The sequence below is a fragment of the Rousettus aegyptiacus genome, unplaced genomic scaffold (assembly GCF_014176215.1).
Source record: "Rousettus aegyptiacus isolate mRouAeg1 unplaced genomic scaffold, mRouAeg1.p scaffold_m13_p_7, whole genome shotgun sequence".
NCBI lineage: Eukaryota > Metazoa > Chordata > Mammalia > Chiroptera > Pteropodidae > Rousettus > Rousettus aegyptiacus.
This window is the reverse complement of record NW_023416310.1, coordinates 8,532,626-8,551,383: the sequence shown is the minus strand read 5'-3', so window position 1 is coordinate 8,551,383 and position 18,758 is coordinate 8,532,626. Positions and strand designations below refer to the sequence as shown.

General features: G+C 40.8%; 1 long non-coding RNA gene across 1 annotated transcript in view; it reads right to left on the bottom strand.

The window, feature by feature from the left end:
- The window catches only part of LOC118605207, a 222,379-nt gene that overhangs the window by 143,468 nt on the left and 60,153 nt on the right, over positions 1-18,758 (bottom strand). Inside the window, exon 2 of the long non-coding RNA XR_004951990.1 lies at positions 5,982-6,293. This is a non-coding gene — a long non-coding RNA (uncharacterized LOC118605207). The remainder of the gene's footprint in view (positions 1-5,981; positions 6,294-18,758) is intronic.

Below are 18,758 nucleotides of genomic sequence, written 5' to 3'. Positions count from 1 at the left end.
TTTCAGTCTCATAATGAATGCACTGAAAGCAAAAGAATATATATTGCTCACATTGTCTCTGATTTCAAAGAATATATAGTTTAATAAGGGAAAGGTGATATGTACACATAGAGCAATTAAAAAGTACAACCAAGAATAAAATTCTGGAGCATAAAACATAGTTGGAGGACAATACATATGAGGACTATAGGTCTTCATTTATTCTTGAGTCACCGAAACCCAGCTCAGACCTGTCAGGCTAGAATGGATCTCCAGTCTGTCCGTGAAGCAATGATGACAGACTAACTCATCCTCCCCACATCTCATCAGAGATGGTTAATGAATTGAAATTCCTCTCTTCAGCAGCTTGGATCATTGCTTTCAGCAGCTTATATTATCCACATTTCGTTATATATTCATCAGATGGCTGGTTTTGTTATATTAATACAGTTGGTGACCTCAAATTCACTCTTGAAAAGTCATCATGTTTTCTCTTTCCATTAAATAGATCAATCAAAGAAAGGAACATTGGTTTTACCTGATTTCTGAATGTCTCTGACTTGGCTTTAATGCTACCTAATTGATGTTCCAACAAAAATGCCCAATAAATTTCATTTCAGACTTCCAAATGTACCATCTTGGAATGTTAAGAAGCTTAGGAAATGTCTAGACCTCAATTTTTATTTTATACCTTCGTGAATGATGACAGCCTAATAAAATCTTAGGTCATGGACTTAAGTATCTTGAATTACTGCTTTTTCTTCAATTGAATTCAACCTACATTTACTCAGTACCTATTATATGCTAGGTATTGTTATAAGGGCTGAGAATATAGTCAAAGACAAAACGGAATCTGGGAGGGAAAAAGGACATTTTGGACAGCATTTGAACATTAGTTATCTATACATATTATACATATTTAAGCTACTGTATTAATAAGATGGTGATATTCCTAATAATGCCGATCATTTAATTCATGTCTCAATGTGTCAGTATGTTTCTTATCTTGTTTAATTCTTACAACCGTGTGAGACATTTACCACTGTACCAACTATGTATGTGAAGAACTTGAGACTTGGAGCAAACAACCTGCTCATGGTCAAATAGCCAATGATGCAACCATTTGAATGGATGCATATCGAATTCAAAGTCTGAAGTCTTTCCACTGCACTGTGCTTCGGAGATCTCTTTCTTAATACTCTATTTCCAAAATCTCTATGGATATTGGTAGAAAAAATGTATATGAACTAGATATGTGGTCAAAATTAATGAGTCTAATGATACTTCAACTTAAAAGCATAACAATAAATAAAGATTGTGTTTTAGATGTTCTGGTCACAGCCAATTTTCAAAAGTGCAAGTCCTCATAAAGTTGGGTTAAAGGAATGAACATGCAGAGAATCTCACTTTTACCTAAAGTAAATAGCATCTTTATGTAATGTAAGAACATGGACTTTGCAGTCACACAAATTTGGTTTTAAATCTCAATTTTGTCCTCTTATTGTACAGTCTTGGCCACGTTTCTCAAAACCTTATCATTCGCTGTACAGTGAACATTTTCTCATGTATAAAAATGTAGCTTATCTTCCTTATCCAAGAGGATTTTGATGGGGTTTCAATGAGATCAGGTTTACAAGGTGCCTAATGCAATGGCAGGTATAATGGGCATTTACTAAATGCTTACTCCCTGGATGGTGCAAATTCACAAAATAAGGGACCATTAAAGATGGATTGCTCTAGAAGTGATGCTGCCAAAGGCGGCAGAAGGAATGTCTTCTGAATAACAACCTGGCTCCTTGGGGTAACAGTGAGCCTGACAGAACAAAGGCGTGGTAGAGGTAGTGGAGCCAAATTCCCTATTGGATGGAGACATTTGCATCCTTCTAACTAGAAAAGGAAAGTCTTGCTCTCCCTTTTAAAAATAACGGAAGAGTAGGATAAAGTGGTTTCCATGGATATCTGCGCAACATATCTCCTTACTCCAGGGTTCTCATTCTCATGGAAAACTGGCAACATTTTCAAGAGTGACCATTTACCAAGGACCTTCTATGAGCCAGAGGTGTAGTATCCCAGATGTGTAGTATTCTGCAGAGTAGACATTATTTTAGATGAGGAAATTGAATCTCAAAGAAGTTAAGTAAACTGTTCAAGTCCTGCAACTAAGAAAGAGGAGAGCCGAATTTGGAACCCAAGACTGTATGAAGCCCATGCTAAGTCAACCTAAACTCCTCATGAAGCTAGAGGTGAAGATATTTGATAGATTTGACTGACAGACCTCCAGAGCCCAAAATCCTTGAAGTGATTCCTGTAGATTAATCACTTGTGAGAGTGGCGAAAGCAGACATTAGAGTTGGGTTAAACGGAAGCAAGAGATAAAGCAGGAGGCCCATTCATGCTAAATATGTGCTACGTGCTAAATATCATAACATTTTTTAATCGCTATCTATTTCAGTAACAATGGAGATTCCTCGTGGGCTTATTAACACAGGAATCACTTATACCTTTAATGGAATTCAAAAGCAAAACTCAAGGTTAGAAAATGCATTTTCCAGGTTGAAAAAAATCCGTTTTTTTTGGAACAGTCTGTTAATAAAAATGTCCGTTGTCTCAAAAGTCCTTCTGTAGACATATCCAATATGATTAAAAGAAGTTTGGAGAACAAAGGCAACATCTTTAAATATTTAAATGATTAAAATGAAAATTAAAAATAGATTTCCTTTCAATGAAAGGTTTTAAATTGAATCCATAAACCATGTTTGATTTCTAAAGCTAGCAGGAATGCGTGTTAAGTATTAAAGATGTTTAACGTGAAAATGTGTATTCAATAAAAAATAGATGACTCATTTTTCTATGTGGTTTCCAATTTATTTCATTGGTCCCAACCTCCCACTGGAAATGCAGGCAAATATCCTTAAGTTTGCCAGATCAATGGGTAATAGTAAGTTCTATCAATTTTAGAAGAGAAAGGAACCTGTTTCAATATATTATTTGTCTGGTACAGTAAGTTTTAAAAGTCAGCCAATAAGTAATTCTCAGCAGTTACTCTGAATTGTGTTCCATGCCAGATGTTCTAAGTACTGCAGAAGAAAACGGATGAAATGTTCTGTTTCCTGTAGGACTCTGTGCTTTAAACGACTAGAGAAGACACAAGGTAAGATCTGAGCTATAGCAAACATGACTTTAGAAGCCCAGAAAAGGGACTTCAGTGTAAGATGATCTTGTCAGAGAAGATACTGTGATACAAGAGGATCTTCTCAGCTAGAGAAGCCACATGGAGAAAGATGAGGACTTTAGAGGAAGCATTTGAGCCACCTGGCTCCCCAGAGAAGGGTAATTAATATGGAAGCAGATGTTTAATTATCTATGGAATCAGGAGGCAGAGAACAGTGTCCCCAAGGGAGGCCACCCTAGCCCTCAGCAGCACCATGGGCCCCTTCTGTGTAGTCAGGTATACCACTGCTCAACTGAAAAAAAAATTGTTCACTGCGTGAGCATATGAGAGAAACATGGTTTAAACCTCAAAGACATAATATTGTTTGCCTTCAGAAGAATTTGAGGAAAACTTGGAATTGTTTTTTTTTTTCATGACTCACCCACATGCACACATGTATGTGTGAAGGTGCGCGCGCGCGCACACACACACACACACACATTCACAAGTATGCACTCAAAACGCAAGAATGCCTCCCAAACAGTGACTTCCAACACTGTTCCATGAACTTTTGCCAATCTGACACCAGGGAAAATTATTCGAAACATGCTTACATACATGAAGCTTCCTGGCCCAGCAGCTCAGAGTGGTGCTTTGGGATTTGCTCTTTTTTATTGTCGCTCCTGAGGTGGCTTAGAAGCGGTAAAGTGTAGGATTCACGGCTCTCCTTCCCTGGTAGACGGTCATCCCTCTTTGTATAGATAATAGTACGAATGGAGAATTGGTGACCTCACAAGGTAGTTTCGTGGAACCACTCTGAATATATCAGAGTGTGAAATAAGCCAGGACGAATACTGAGTCCACTTATATGAGGTGTCGGGAACAGCAAACCCATAGAAGCGGAGAGGACAAGACAGGCTGCCAGGGGCTTGGAGACGAAGGAAAGGGGAGTTGCTCACTCGGCATGAGTTTCGGTTGTGCTAGATGAATACATTCTAGAGACCTGGACAGCATGGCGCCTATAGTTCACATTGTGGTGTTACCTACTTACAAATGTAAGAGGCTAGATCGCACATTAAGTATTCCTATTGCGAAAACAAACAAACAAAAAAAGGGACACAAGGGAACCTTTGGAGGCATTGGATGTCTATTACCTTGATCTTGGTGATGGTATCACAGGTGTTGGTGTATAATCAAACCCGCTAAACTCGTCACATCAAATGTGTATAGTTCTTTTGTATATCAGTTATACCGCAATAGAGTTTTTTAAAAAGTGTTTCCATACATAAGACCAAATTTTGCAGCTTTTACGCAGCAGCCTAATTTCAGGTTCATGAAGAAAGCCTCTCACTTATTCTGTAGAAACGTTCATATGTTTATTATAATCATTCAAATATTTTATTATCACCCTGATTCTTCTCTTCATAAATGAAACAGTCCCAGCTATTTCAGCATTTCTTTGTGCTAAGTAGTGTCCAGGGGCTTTACCATGCTAGACACCTGAGTGTCAATAGCTGAGGCTTATCAGTATCTGTCTTCTCACTCTCTCTGCGCTCTTTCCCAGGTGGCTTCATGCTTACTCATCTCCACTCCGGGTCTCTCACACCCCAAATGCCTACTAGATATTGTATCAGACACAACAAATTCGTTAAGTCTAGAACTGAACTCATTGTTTTTCCCCAAACTCAGTCTTCCTCCTCCTTCTCCTTCATTACCCTATCTCTTTCTTCTTTTTCCCTTCCCCTCTCCCTCCCCCTCCTCCTCTTCCTCCTGTTCTTTTCCTGTTTTCTATTCAGAAACCAGAGCCTCCATCCACCTTGTTGTCTATCGGGCCCCGGGAGGCCTCCATGACTCTCACTTTCTTTATGCAACAGGTAATCAAATCCATCGATTCTATCAACTAAATACCTTTGAATCAATATACTTATCTTTATCCTCATTTTTCCACTTCAGGTCAGGCCCCAAAGATAGGAACATCTTATATATTTTTCCTGCCACTGTGCTGGTCACTCTAATAATCAATTCCTCATGTTCATAATAGGAATCTTTCTAAAATGCAAAGGTAATCATGACACTCCTCTGTTCACAGATGACTGGGGATTCCAATGACCTCCTAAGTAAAGACACAGCTTCCCAACGTGGCAAACAAGATCCTTGTGCTCCAGCCACGTCTTCCCCACACCGTACACATCCTGGCTTCAGAAATATCAACCTGTTTTTCTGATTTTCCTGTTTGCTATTGCCTCTTTCATCATACTGTTTCCTCTGTGCCTCCCCATCTTTAGTTTGTCAGCAAAACCTCTACTCACCCTTTAGAACCCAACTCAGGCACCGCCTCCCCCAGGAACCCTCCCCTTTGCTTCCTGTCCACTCTGAGTCAAGTTATCCACCTCCAGCTCCCACGGGACCACGGGCTCCATTGCTGTTTTTATCACCATTTCCATGCCTGTTGTGCCCACGAGACTATGAACTTCCTAAGATTGAGGACCATTTTACATTTATTCCTGCATCTCCATTCACAGAGGTGAACAAGTTGCCTAGCACATGGTAGGTAATCAATAAATGTTTAGCGAACGTTTTCCTTAATGAGAGATGGAAATTAGGCTTGTCTCTTGAATTCTGATGCTTTTTCTCTACCATATGGTGTGCCTAGTTCTTCCACCTCCAGCTGGATGGGAAGATTTCTGAGATAGATACCCAATGTCCTCTTGAAGATTAACAGCTTGCCAGTTACAAGACAGAAACTGCAGGAATTTCCAAAAGCTTAAACAAATGTAAACACCAGGAAGTTTGTCTGTAGAGAGGAATATGCAATACAAACAGAGATTTTCAAAAGCGTGAATGTGCTTACCCCGACCGACCGAGAGCCACGCATGCTGATGTCTGCTCTGTGAGGAGGCCAGGCTTCTGCACAGATGCTGGTCACACCCAACGCAGTGTGCAAGCTGTTGGCACCGATCTCGTTGACGAAGGAGCCATTACCTGGAGTCGCTCATCAGACAGCATGGCTGCCACTGCTCAGATGTGGCACAGGTCATGTTACCTCAGAGAGAAGGGGGTCTGTTCTCTGTCTGCAGGAGCACAAGTCCGTGAGCAGAACGGAATCATTCGTCAAGGCAGCAGATGGTCCCGCAGAAGCACCACTGAAAGCTGGCTCCGGGGCCTTCAAAACAACAGCATTAATTAAGTTACACTTTTAATGAGTTTCAAAACAATAAGACAAGTCATTTTTTAACTCACCTATATGGAATAACAGATGGTAATTTTTAAAAAAAATTAAAGTCATTTTTAAGATTTTCATGAAATTGAAAGATCAAAGACACCTGTGTTATTTTTTATTTATTTATTTATTTATTTTACTAATAAGTAAAAGGGAAATCTTGCAAAGTAAAAACTAGCTCAGCAGACTTCCCACTGAGCCTCAATTGATTATGTTACATTAAACAAACCACTTCCCTTTTTCTACGCCTTGATTTTCTCAGCTATGAAATGGGAGACCTGAGCTAGAATGACTCTCATGCTCACACAATTTAAGATTGTGTTCCTGTATTTAAAGTGAATTGTATTATAATAGCTGACATTTACTGAATGCATCTTATGCTCCAGAAACTCTTCTAAATGCTTAAACGCATCATCCCAATGAATCCATTTAACGGCTATTATGATCATTGTTTCACAGATGAGTAAAATGAGGCAGAGAGAAAACACGGTATTTACCTGTTTTTTTCCAGCTATTAAGTAGTTAGGCTGGGCTTTGATCCTAGGCTGTTTAACTGTAGAGCCTGTACTCTTAGCCAATACCCTCTCTAACCTCTCCACTTAGTTCTGTAACTCTAAAAATCAAAATAAGCTGGACACATGGGCAGCTATTATCGGCCACTCTGCTAATAATCCACTGGCAAATCCTATATGAGAGCCATGACATATCAAACACAACAATTTGAGCTGTCTTGGGATAATTTTATCCATCTTCTTCTTCCAGAATTTGTACTCAAATTGTGAAATTGGCAGGGCAAGTAGCTCACCTACTTCGCTGGGCTCTCTACAGTCCAGACGTCAGCAGAAAAATGACTTTTTTTTTAATGATAACATTTTAAAGTCTAACTTCTATTTCCTCTGGGAGGTTATTGATTTCTTAGGGGCATTACTAGCTTGTAAATACTAACCAAATTGTCCAGAACTGAGAAAAAATGAAATTACTCGAATGTTTCTGGGAGACTCCATGAAATATTTTAAGACATTGGAATGCAAATGCAAATTTAATCACTTTACTCCTGAGTAGCTCATACCTTTAAGGGAAACATTATAAGTGTGAGAAAATTAACATTTCCTGATGAGTCAAAACAAATATTTTTTTTTCTTTGTTGCCGAAAGGCAGTTTCCGTTTTAAACAAATTAAGCAAGAAAGTTCTAAATATCAACAGCACTTGACATTAGGAGAGACATAAAAATGTCATGTCCGCCCACCATGGTCTCGTGCGATGGTGTGTAGATTAAGGCAGAAACATATTATTGTGATAGGACATTGGATTGGGATTCCTAGACTTTCTGTAGCGGTATCATGAGTTTAGTTCACATTAACCTCCTAACTCTAAGGGCATGTTTGCAATGTCGCTCCCTGATCTTCTTGGCTTTTATTAAACACTTATGCCATGCCAGCCTCAGCCCTCAGCCAACTTTCAAGACCGCAATGGCTTTTTGGAAGGCCAAGCAGGAAGAGAAACCTTGGAAGCCATCGTTAAAAACTGTAGTAAGTGTCTGTCTCTAAAATGCTACTGTCCTTTGACCACCAGTGGGTTTTACTCTGCTGCTTTGGTCTGTGAGGATTTGGAGTTTGTGCACACATAATACATGTTCATCTGAGATGTTCTGTGATACAGGAAGACACGATCACATGCAATACAAAGTGTGAAGGAGAATTATTTGTGCATCAGGGTCTTCCCATGCATAGTTATCAATGCCCACACTATAGTGTAAGTTTCTATGATTCTATTCTAAGGGATGCGGGAGTGAAATCTCTCTGGGGTATTTAAGAACCAGAGGGACAGTAATGGAGAAAGTCTAATCCTGCCTCAGTCCCTGACTCCCTACCATGAGACACCATTGGAGTTTGTCTTCTTCATTTTGGAATGGGGGATGTCAACCTCTGGCCTGACTATTCCATGAACTGCAGGCAACCCCTATGGAGAGCCTCTGCATGTCCTCCCTCACTGTGAACCCCTTCCCTTATGGCCCAATTCACACATGATGCCAGAGAGAGTTTTATGAAAAGCATATTTGATGTGCCTTGCCCTGGGACTTATTTCTGCTCCTTTTGTCTTGTTATTCCTACTCATCTCTTGGGGTCAACTGACACTACATCTTTCCCCTAAGTCTAGGCTAGAAGGCTGCCTGTGTGCTTCCATATCTGGGCACACATCTCACGGCACTGGTTATGTCCGTTCTCAAAGCAATGTCCCCTCTTTCCATGGACTCTAGGCTCATGGGGGGGGGGGCAGGGATGGTGCCTTTCTCTGTGCTTTCACCAAAATCTGTCACACACATGATTATAAATAATAATGAATGTTTATCATGAGTCTGGAACTCTTCTAAATGTTTTATGTATATTATATTAAATTAATCTTTACAATAATTCTGTTAAGTAGATACTATTATTCCCAATTTATAAATGAGGAAACTAGGGCAATGAAATTAAAAAACTGGTCTACAGCCAGAGAGCATGCAAGTAGCAGAAAAAGGACTTGAACCCAAGCAGTTCGAATCCTGAGTCTTTGCTATTAACTTTCACTCTATGTCTAATCTACACAGTAGGTATTCAACAAGTATGACTAAATAAAAGAATGGAACAAATAAATTAATGAAAATCCATCGATATCATCCCATCATGTTCAGAATAAAACCCAGACTCTTCATGATGGCATGCATGATTCTGTGAAATCTAGCCTTGCTTGCCTCCAGCATAAGCTCTTATCTCTCATCAACATGGACGTTGAACCCCTGATGACTACACACATCTTGCCTCCAAGAGTTTTTCAGTGCCATTCCTCTACCTATGAGACCCTGTGACAGCCTAGCCAACTCCCTCTTGACTTGGCATAAGCCTTATCTCTTTGGGGAAAGTCTGGATTCGAATGCCATTTTCTGCCTATTCATTGACATGCTATGTATAACTCTATCTCAAGTCTTACTATGATGTATTGGAAATGTCCCTGAATTTCTCTACCTCCTGCAAAAGACTATGCACTTCTCAGGGGCAGGACTGTATCTGACCAATTTCTCCATCTCAATTCCTAGCTTAGTGCCTGGCATTAACAATCTTCCAAGAAATATTAATGGTATAAATGAAGGGTTTTTTTTTTTTTTAGTATATCTGCCTTCAAATCACTCACCATATCAGAGGCCACACTTAATCACATATCTGTGATTAAGTCCTTAAAGGGGCCTTTTCCAGGTCTCCCCTCTCCCCATCTTATGCCCACCAGAGGGCTGCCCACCAGAAGAAAATTAGGCAACAAGCAATGATTTTGCTACTGAAGGGAGGCAGAGGTGAGAAGTAGAAGAAAGATCTTAGAGGCCAGCACTGCTCTTAGCCTACTCAGCAGGTGATCTCCAGACATTTCACTGGAGGGGTAGCTGTCCTGGGAATAACCACACACTCCTTTGAGTATCAGTGTGTTTCAAGAGCAATAGAAAGGAACACCTGGCCCAAAACAATGGTCCCTAAATCTTTCATGATGATGAAGATAGCCCTTACTGAGAACAAAACATTCCTCACAAGGATGAAAAGTAAAGCTGAATAAATTATAATATGAGAAGCAATTCAATTGCTTACTAATTCATAGTGAATAACAACGTTTGCTGGAAAAATCGCCATCTATAAACCAAACTATAATATCACAGGGACTGTGCCAGGCAATTTACCAACCTAATCTTATTAAATCACGCCCATTTTTTAAGATAGTTGTCATGACCCCATTTTAAGAGGTGAAGAAATGAAGCTCGGGGAGATTCAGCTCCCTGCCTAAGTCACACTGCAGGTCCAGGCCCGCTCCCCACCAAAGCCCGTGTGCTTTCCAGCTGCGAGATGATCTGCAGAGGCTCCTATGAGGAGTACTGAGACTGTGAGGGTTAAAGAGAATACAGAGCCCCTGACCCATGGGAAACAGTGGACTGAGAAGACTTGGACACAGGAGTTGGGATTTTGAATCAAAATTATATTGAGGTCATAGTTTTACTATAAAGTACTCTACTTCCAGGCTCTCCCCGTTCTCAGCAATTCCTTATGAGCCTGTGCCGATAAAGCATCTCAAGCCAGGGCATCAAGAAAAATGTCCTGCTTCATCACAAGGAAACCAGATTGACACGAAAGGTCAACTAAAACAGGGAAGGTGCTCCTGAGTGCTTTCTTTGGCCTGGTAACCCCTCCGGTTGAATTTTCTTGGGTTCCTGGTCCTGGGAAAGTCTTCAAGTTGCCCAGGTCACCCAGTGAAATAGTCCTGACAGATCCACACTGCCCAGCTAGGACCACGTTCCATGGAGTGGCCCTTCTGTGACCATGAACGACTGGTCTACCCATGTGGACATGAAAAAGCACAGGAGAAACCACATGGTAAACAGAAGACATCTGAATAGCTCCTCAGCCATGATGGAACCCTGAACCCAGACCTGCCACAAAGGATAATGTAGTGGGATTCTCAGGCCACCTCTCCAAGCCACGCAGTAAAGCAGAAAAATCCTCGGGCTTTGGAGTCAGACATCAGGGTTATATTACGGTCTTTATACTGATCATTATGATCTGAGGAAAGTCACCTAACCTCTCTCCGTCTTAGCCACTCAATTGTAAAGTAATTATTTGCAGGCAAGCAAGCAAACACAGTGTAGGTGCACAAAATATTTCAGATGTTTTATGTTATTCTCCAACCCAGAAAAAGCCCCATGGAATAGAAGTGCTTGGTCACTCTCACGTGACGATGCCCATAAGACAAGAGCTGAGGAAACGAAGCACACACCAGTGTCTCCAATATCACACCTACCAAATGGCATTGTGATTAATTACATAGAAGCCTATCTTGCCCACTAAATAGGAAATTCGTTAAAGTTATAAGCCGCACCGATCTGTGTCCTAGACCTAGCAGTGAGTCCAGCATAGCACAGATTTTCAGTAAATGTTTGATGCGTGAACCCACCAATGAATGAACGATCTGATGATGCACCCTAGACCACGGCAGGTCTCTGCCGGTCTGCAGTCCATAGGTGAACATGCCCATCTTTGCCCTTCTGGAGGATAAATTGAGCTGCCACCGACTGGCTCACTAAACGGATCTTTCTCCAGGGAAGCACGTGCTTATTCTCCCCTATTTCACTGTTTACTTATTCATAGCCCATAGAAAAGCTGTTAGCTGAAAATGTTCAGACTTTTCTCATTACATTCCCCAAAGTGGGAGGTTGTTTTCCCTTCAAGTAGTAGGTTTTTTTTTTTTTTCAGTGTGTGAAAATCTTTGGCCTCAAAAAACACTTGTAAGAGCTCAAAACTGAGTTTGAAATCATCCAACAGCAGCAGAAAATTCTCATGGCCCGTGAGCACCTCAGAGAACAACAGGAGCTCATAGGGCCCCTCTGGAAAACGTGGGGTCTGACCGCGATGGCCAGAAGGGGGCTTGGAGACCATCGCTTCCTCCCACCGCTGGAGAGTGGGCAAAAAGCAGCGCCCTTCCCAACCGACCCTCTTATAAATGGCAAAAATAATGCAAACACTTTATTTGCAACCGATTTTTGTTTTTTCATCTTCCTCTGCAAACCTAGCACTTTTCCTGTTTCCTACTCACACTTTGGTCTCAAACACACTCTGTGCCCCAGCCAGAGGCCCAGAAGTTGTAGAATCTCTCTTCTTCTTCTTCACACCCACTTCATCATCACCCCTGACCATCCTTCCCCTTCACTGTCTTGAATCTTCCAAGACTGTGCAACCTGCTGTCACTCTGCTATATCCAGAAATGAGGTCTGTTGATTCGACTTCACCGATGTCCCATTCTTTTTACCTCTTAATTCACTCCGTGCATCCTCCCTTGCATACACTATTGAAACAGTCTTCAGACAGGACTCCTTGCCTTCCGTCTTGCCCCCTGACCTAGCCTCACATTTCTCCAGGATCACTCCACCCACATGAAACAAAAATGTGATCGGGCCTCGCTCTACTCAGAAACCTCTAATGACCTTCCACGTCTTACGGCTAAATCCCAAACTTTTTAACATGGCGTCCAGCATTCTCCCCAAACTGGCAATACCTAATTTTTTATTTACCTCCTACTACTTCCCTCGACAGGTGTTCACCTGCATTTTCATGCTTCACGCCTTTGCACATGCTGTGGCTTCTCCAGCTTACTGCCCGGTTTGTCTTGCCAGGTCCAAGACAAACACTCTCTCCTGTTTTGTTTCATTTCTCATCTTTGTGCAGTTGGCAAGTTAAGAAGCCACTCCTCAAACCAGGTTATTTAATTTCAAACAGAGTACTCTTTGTGCTATTCCCCCATGATTTCTGAGCAGTGACTCACGGCACAGGGAATGCAGTCAGCAGTAATAAAATGGCTAGGTGTAGAGCCAGAGGGAAGAAAGAGTCATCAGGGGATCATTTCACAAACGATATAAATATCTAACCAATGTACTGTATACTTGAAACTAACAATAAAATGAAATTTTTTTAAAAAAAGTAGATCTCAGTAAAGAAATAGGTTTTTTTCTAAAGATGTATTTTTTTTTTTTAAGTCTTGATCAGATTAGTGGCCACCATACTTAGGATTGAACACTTGTGTTTGGAGGGAAGCTTTTATTACTATTTAGCTTAACAATATATAATTAGAAAAATGGGGTAAAGAGGAACAGGCTGTTGTACTCCAGGTGGTCAGGAATCAGAAGATGTAAGACAAGATGGACCTGCCTCCAGATGGTGGCTTTTCAACACAGATTGAGCTGCCTGCCTCCATATGAGAAGCCGCCCCCCATAGATGCTTTGGGAGGGAAGGACTGATACCTCAGTCATGGACATGTGACTCTGACAAGATCACTCATTACTCTCGGTCCTGGAAGTGGCTCTGAGCCCAGCAAGACGTTCGAAGAGTAGCCAGATGTCCCAGGGTCAAAGATGCTCCCCCACTTCTCCCACTGATTCTCCCACAGAACCTTGTCAGCACTAGGCATGGGCAAAACGTGTCCCTTGCGGCCAAACGCAGCACATTCTGGTTACCTTGGAAGGTTTGGCTGCTCCTTTGGTGAGATTCCAGCGCACGGCAACACGTCAAATATGGTTAAGGAAGGAACGGAAGGAAGGACTAGGGAGAAAGACAGTCATCGCTTTTAAAAAGAGCGACCACATTTCAGATACTTAAACATTTTAAATTGTATACAATGCCTGAAAGCCATATGGAATTTTATTTATCTTTTTTTAAAGTGTGCATAGTTGTATTTATATCCAGCTTGAAATTAAGTTTTTATTACTGTAATTATTGGTCTGAACATATGCCATGGATCATAAAATGTTCATTTTATGAACATACAGTACTCTCGTGGAAGTGAATAAACGTTCAGGTCAGAACCCAGTTAATCGAGCAACCCTCACCAGAAGGTTGGTTTCATTTGTTTGCATTTATTTATTAGTTTCAGCATCTCTCAGCTGAAGTGTTGGTCCAGATATATTATCCAGTTTAGTCCTTTAGCAGACATATTGACCTCCAATTGGTTGTTTTAAAAAGAAGCTGACACAGCCAAAACGTTTAGCTTTAGATTGACCTCACACTGCTGAATATTAGAATCATCATTTTGTAGAATGCCCACTAATTGATGTACAATTGACAAAATACCATCAAATGTCCAAGGAAAGGTTCTCTCTGAGGAGCTTCAAGCAACTGGCAGAAAAGTATATCTTGGTCTGAGTTCCTGAATTATTTAAGGTGTTTCTTCTTCATGGTGCCTTCTTAGTGACCAATGAATTTTGTTACATCTTCATTGAAAAAAATAGAGCAATGATAATGATAATGATAATAATAACACACAGAAATTTTCTATTATTATTATTATTATTATTATTATTATTGACAGCTATACTGACTTTTACTATTTAAAGCTTTGAAAAATCACGGTGAGTGAGGCTTAATCTTCCTCCCTTGATGGAGGCAGGACTTAGGGACTTGTGCCTAATGGATAGAGGATAGAAAGAGAAAATGAGTAACTTTATAGTTACTTTAGTTACAGTTGCTGTAAAACATGACATGTAGACAGTGGAACATTTATTCAGTGCAAAGAAAAATAAAATAAAAGCTATCAAGCCATGAAATGAAGATATAGAGGAAACTTAAATGCATACTAACTACTAAATGAAAGAAGACAATCTGAAAAGGCTACGTACTATATGATTCCGACTATATGACAATTTAGAGAAGTCAAAACATTAAAAAGATCAGTTGCCAGGGGTTTCGGTGGAGGAAGGATGAACATGCATTGCAGAGCACAGAGGATTTTTAGGGCAGCGAACCTACTCTCTTTGATGCAATAATGGTGGCACATGTGATTATACATTTGTCAAACCCCATAGCATGTACAACGCCAAGCGTGAACTCTAATGTAAACCGTGGACTTAGGGGGATGATAATATACCGATAGGTCCATTGATTGTAACAAATGTACCACCCTGGTGGGGGATGTTGATATTGGGGAGGCCATGTGGGGGCCAGGGACAGGGTCTATATGGGAACTCTCTACTTTCAGCTCATATTTCTGCCTGAATGCCTTAAGCAATTGAACATACCCCGAACGGGAGGTATCATCTGAAACACCACCACTCACCGGCCCTGCTCCTTGTACATTTCTGATTTTCATTAATGGCCTAATAATCAACCTAAATTTCGAAATTAATTTTCCACTCCTCCTCCTTTATGCCTTAAATCTATCAGTCCCGATACCCCATTGAAGTCATTCTTATACATCTCTTTCAAATCAACCTCCTTATTTTCACTTTCCTGGCATTGTACTAAAAGGATTCTTCACTCCAGCCCCTTTTATCCTCCAATCTGCCCTCCACCTTGCCCCGAGAGAGGCCTCCCAAAAAGCAGTCTCATTATACCCCTCCTGGCATCGTCGCCTCCAGGCACAGTCCACGGCTCGTGGATTAGGTCCTGGGGTAGGACCGTGAATCCCACCAGTGCTCTGTTCTAGCCCCATGGAGCTTAACACTGATTCCTGCAAACGCCGGGCCCATTCCAACCTCCTGCCTCTATATCTGCGGGTCTCAGGCCCGGCCAAGCACCTCGTCCCTCCTTCAGACACAACCCTGTCTGTCCTTCAAGCCAAACCTCAGATATTCCCCTGCTAACTCCCCCCGCTTTCCCTGCAGAGCGTGGTGATGGGTTCCTTAGCCGCACAGACCTTTTTGCTGGCACTTGCAATTACTATGTTCCATTATGTGCCTACCCCAGGAGATCATGAGCTCCTTAACAGCAAGACCCTGTCTTGTCCAACCTTGCATAGCCTATCAATTACCTAGGGCCAATGCTTCAAGATTTCCACTAAACATTTTTTTTTTACCATTGAGAAGCTGAATGCCTTCGTGCAGAGCAACTTCCTTATGTGTAGACAGCAGACCATCGTCGCCTACGTGCTGTGAGCGCACTGGCAGCATAAGATACTATGTTGACATACATCATTTCGTTACAGTGTACCCAGTGCTGGTACATATCATTCTTCCCTTACTCATTCTGATTCATTCATTCATTTCTTCACATTTGTGTTTGAAAAAGCATGGTGGTGCTTGAATAACTAGTACATTTTTTCAAAAACTATAGGTAAAGTAAATTTGACTTTATGTTTAGGTCCCTCCCTGGATGCAATTCCTAGATGAACGATCACAAACTCTTCTGAAAACATATCAAAGCTCTGGATTTCAGCTCACTCTCAGTCAGTTTTGACAACTGTGTCTTTTCAATAAAGAATAAATCATTCCTTATGGCAGATAACCATTCTAGCCGAGGGGGCTCTATACAATGCTAGTATGAATAATCATGTTATTTGTATTCCTTGACAGAAGAATTTACAATGCCTCATTTAATGAGAAATTGAATGGAAGATGTGTTTGAAAAATTAATCCATTTTAATAATATATGGCACCAATATCGGCCATCTCTGAGAAAGCTTTTACCTATAAACTGACTACCAATTACAGTAAAAAAAAAATAGTCGAATATACATTATTTCCCTAAGAAAATTTCTTTTAAAAATATGCGTTCTGACATTCTCAAGATTAATTACACAATTATATAGTTCCAAAGTGTAATCAGTAAAGTTCTAAGCAGCGATGAGAAAGATTGAGCATTTATATTTACTAAAACCTCAAAAGCCTCACTATAATGAAACTTATTTTACAAAGTCATTGACGTTTAGAGAATACAGCTTTTCAATAAAAATACTTATTAATCTTCTATCTAGTAACGACCTGGGATCTGGGGTAATTTAATAGTTGTAAAGAAATAATGATTAGAACATTGCGAAATACACTGGCTCAAAACAAAGGCTGAATATAGAAAAACCAAAAGAAACAAGGCTGTTTATCGAATGCAGGCTGGACAGATTTAAGAAGAAACTCATTTCCAGAACTGTTTTTTACATTGCTTAATAATAGTGCTGCTTTCAAAAGGCAGGCATTAAGGTGAATAAACTGGGATAGAAATCATAGACAGGAAATTAGCTTTGAGGCTCAGTAGTTTCCCAATCAGGTCCCGTAGTTCTAAAACTCCAAGCCAAAAAGCTGTAGAACCCACAGCTTCAGGAGGTTAAGAGAGCCTCAGGGCCACGTGACCCCTATATCATCCCAGTGAAAGAATTATCATCTCTGTTCCATTACACTGGAGCCAAATCCAAAGTCAGGCAGCTCTGGTGATCAGAAAGTTCATTATTTTAAGCAGAAACAAAATTCCCCTGCTCTTTTTAATCTCTGGTCCTAGTTTTAGCCCTTGATACCATGAGAATACCATTTTGTCCAAGACTGCTCTGCCGCCATGTTCCCAAGCCCTCACTCCCTTCCAGATTTCTATTTCTCCAAGCTACATCACTCCAATTGCTTACTTCAACCCTTTTTTTTCACATAGTCCCCGCAATGCCAAAATTCCTAGAGCCAAGTCCTCGTCCTATATAGCCAGCTATCACCAAACCACAGCAGACTTCCAGTAAATGTTATTCGGATGATGTTCTATATAATTGAACTTCAGATAAGATGAAGCTCTATGTCCTCTTAGGATCTGGCTCCCTGTCTGATCTTGTCCTTCATTAAACAAGGGTCATTGACATTGTTCTGTCTGTAACAAAGGGTCAGAAAAAGGGTCAGTAAGGCATAAAGGATCCACACGGGTTTCCCAAAGGTAAGCTGGACGAGACACAGGGTCTAGGGGAGGAAGTAGAGAATCTCACCCCCGAGGGAATCCAAGCAAACGGTGATCTCACAGAAGGAGGCAGGCCTGAGAGAGGGACCAACAGAACTTGCTAAGCCCGTGGTAAGAATGCAGTAACATGCTTCTCTGTGTTTACAATTCTTTACTATATGGTTTCCCACAAGAGCAAACGCTCCGAATAAAGTTCCTAAAGGTTTATCAATTTGGGCAGCAAGAAAGATCCATGCTAGAGGTTTACGTTTCATCCTGCTTGCTCCCTTCGGAGTGAGGAGACTCCTTCCGCAGGAATGGAGTTGGGGGGACGGTCAGTGAAAGCGAAAGAGAGGGGCTTCCTCAGACTCGAGACGAAGGAGAAAAAGAAAAGCATGGAGAACCGAACCCAGACGTGGGAGGGACTCTGCGGCTTAACGAAAAGAAATAGTAGTGTGAGAACTCCTGACAAGGAACGATACGGTATAAAAGCTATACATTACCTCATTATTATTAATTACATAGCTTATGGGCATATAATTGGGGTCACAGGGCTTGTTCCAGATCAGTTTAATTTAGTTAACTGTCATAGCCCCCCCAGAAGGCTAAATAGAGGTTGAAGGCCAAAAAGTCCTGGACAAACTGTTGGCCTTTCACTTAGCTGACCAATCTCAAGAGTGAGGCTGCTCCCCTCTATGTTGGCTGATGATAAAGAGGCTTCCCTGTGTGAAGAGTAAAATCTTGGAGGCATAAAAGGTGAAATTCCCCTCGCATAATGCTCCTCTCAGTATAAGGCCTGAAACTCCAAAGGGTATTGATCTATCCTTTGCCTAATCACTCCATATAAATGTTAAGTTCATCAAAAGTAGGCACCGGATCTCATTCTATTCGTGCCATTCCTAGAACACACATTATCAATTAATACTCAGCTTCTAACACATAATTCTTTAAGATTTTGTAAAGTGAAATGGCATGACTTAAACATACCTCACTTCATAGTTATGCCCATAATTATATTTTTATCATATTGATCCATATTGAGTCTCACAAAAGTGATACACTCTTAACTGTTATAAAGCAGATGGTTTTATTTCACACATTCTGTGAGTTTTATAAGTATGTTTCTACATAGCTTTATTACAAATATCTATTTTTTTAAATACTGGTAAACCAGTGATATATAAGATATATGCTCCATCTAGACCACACATCAAGCAATGTCTGCAATG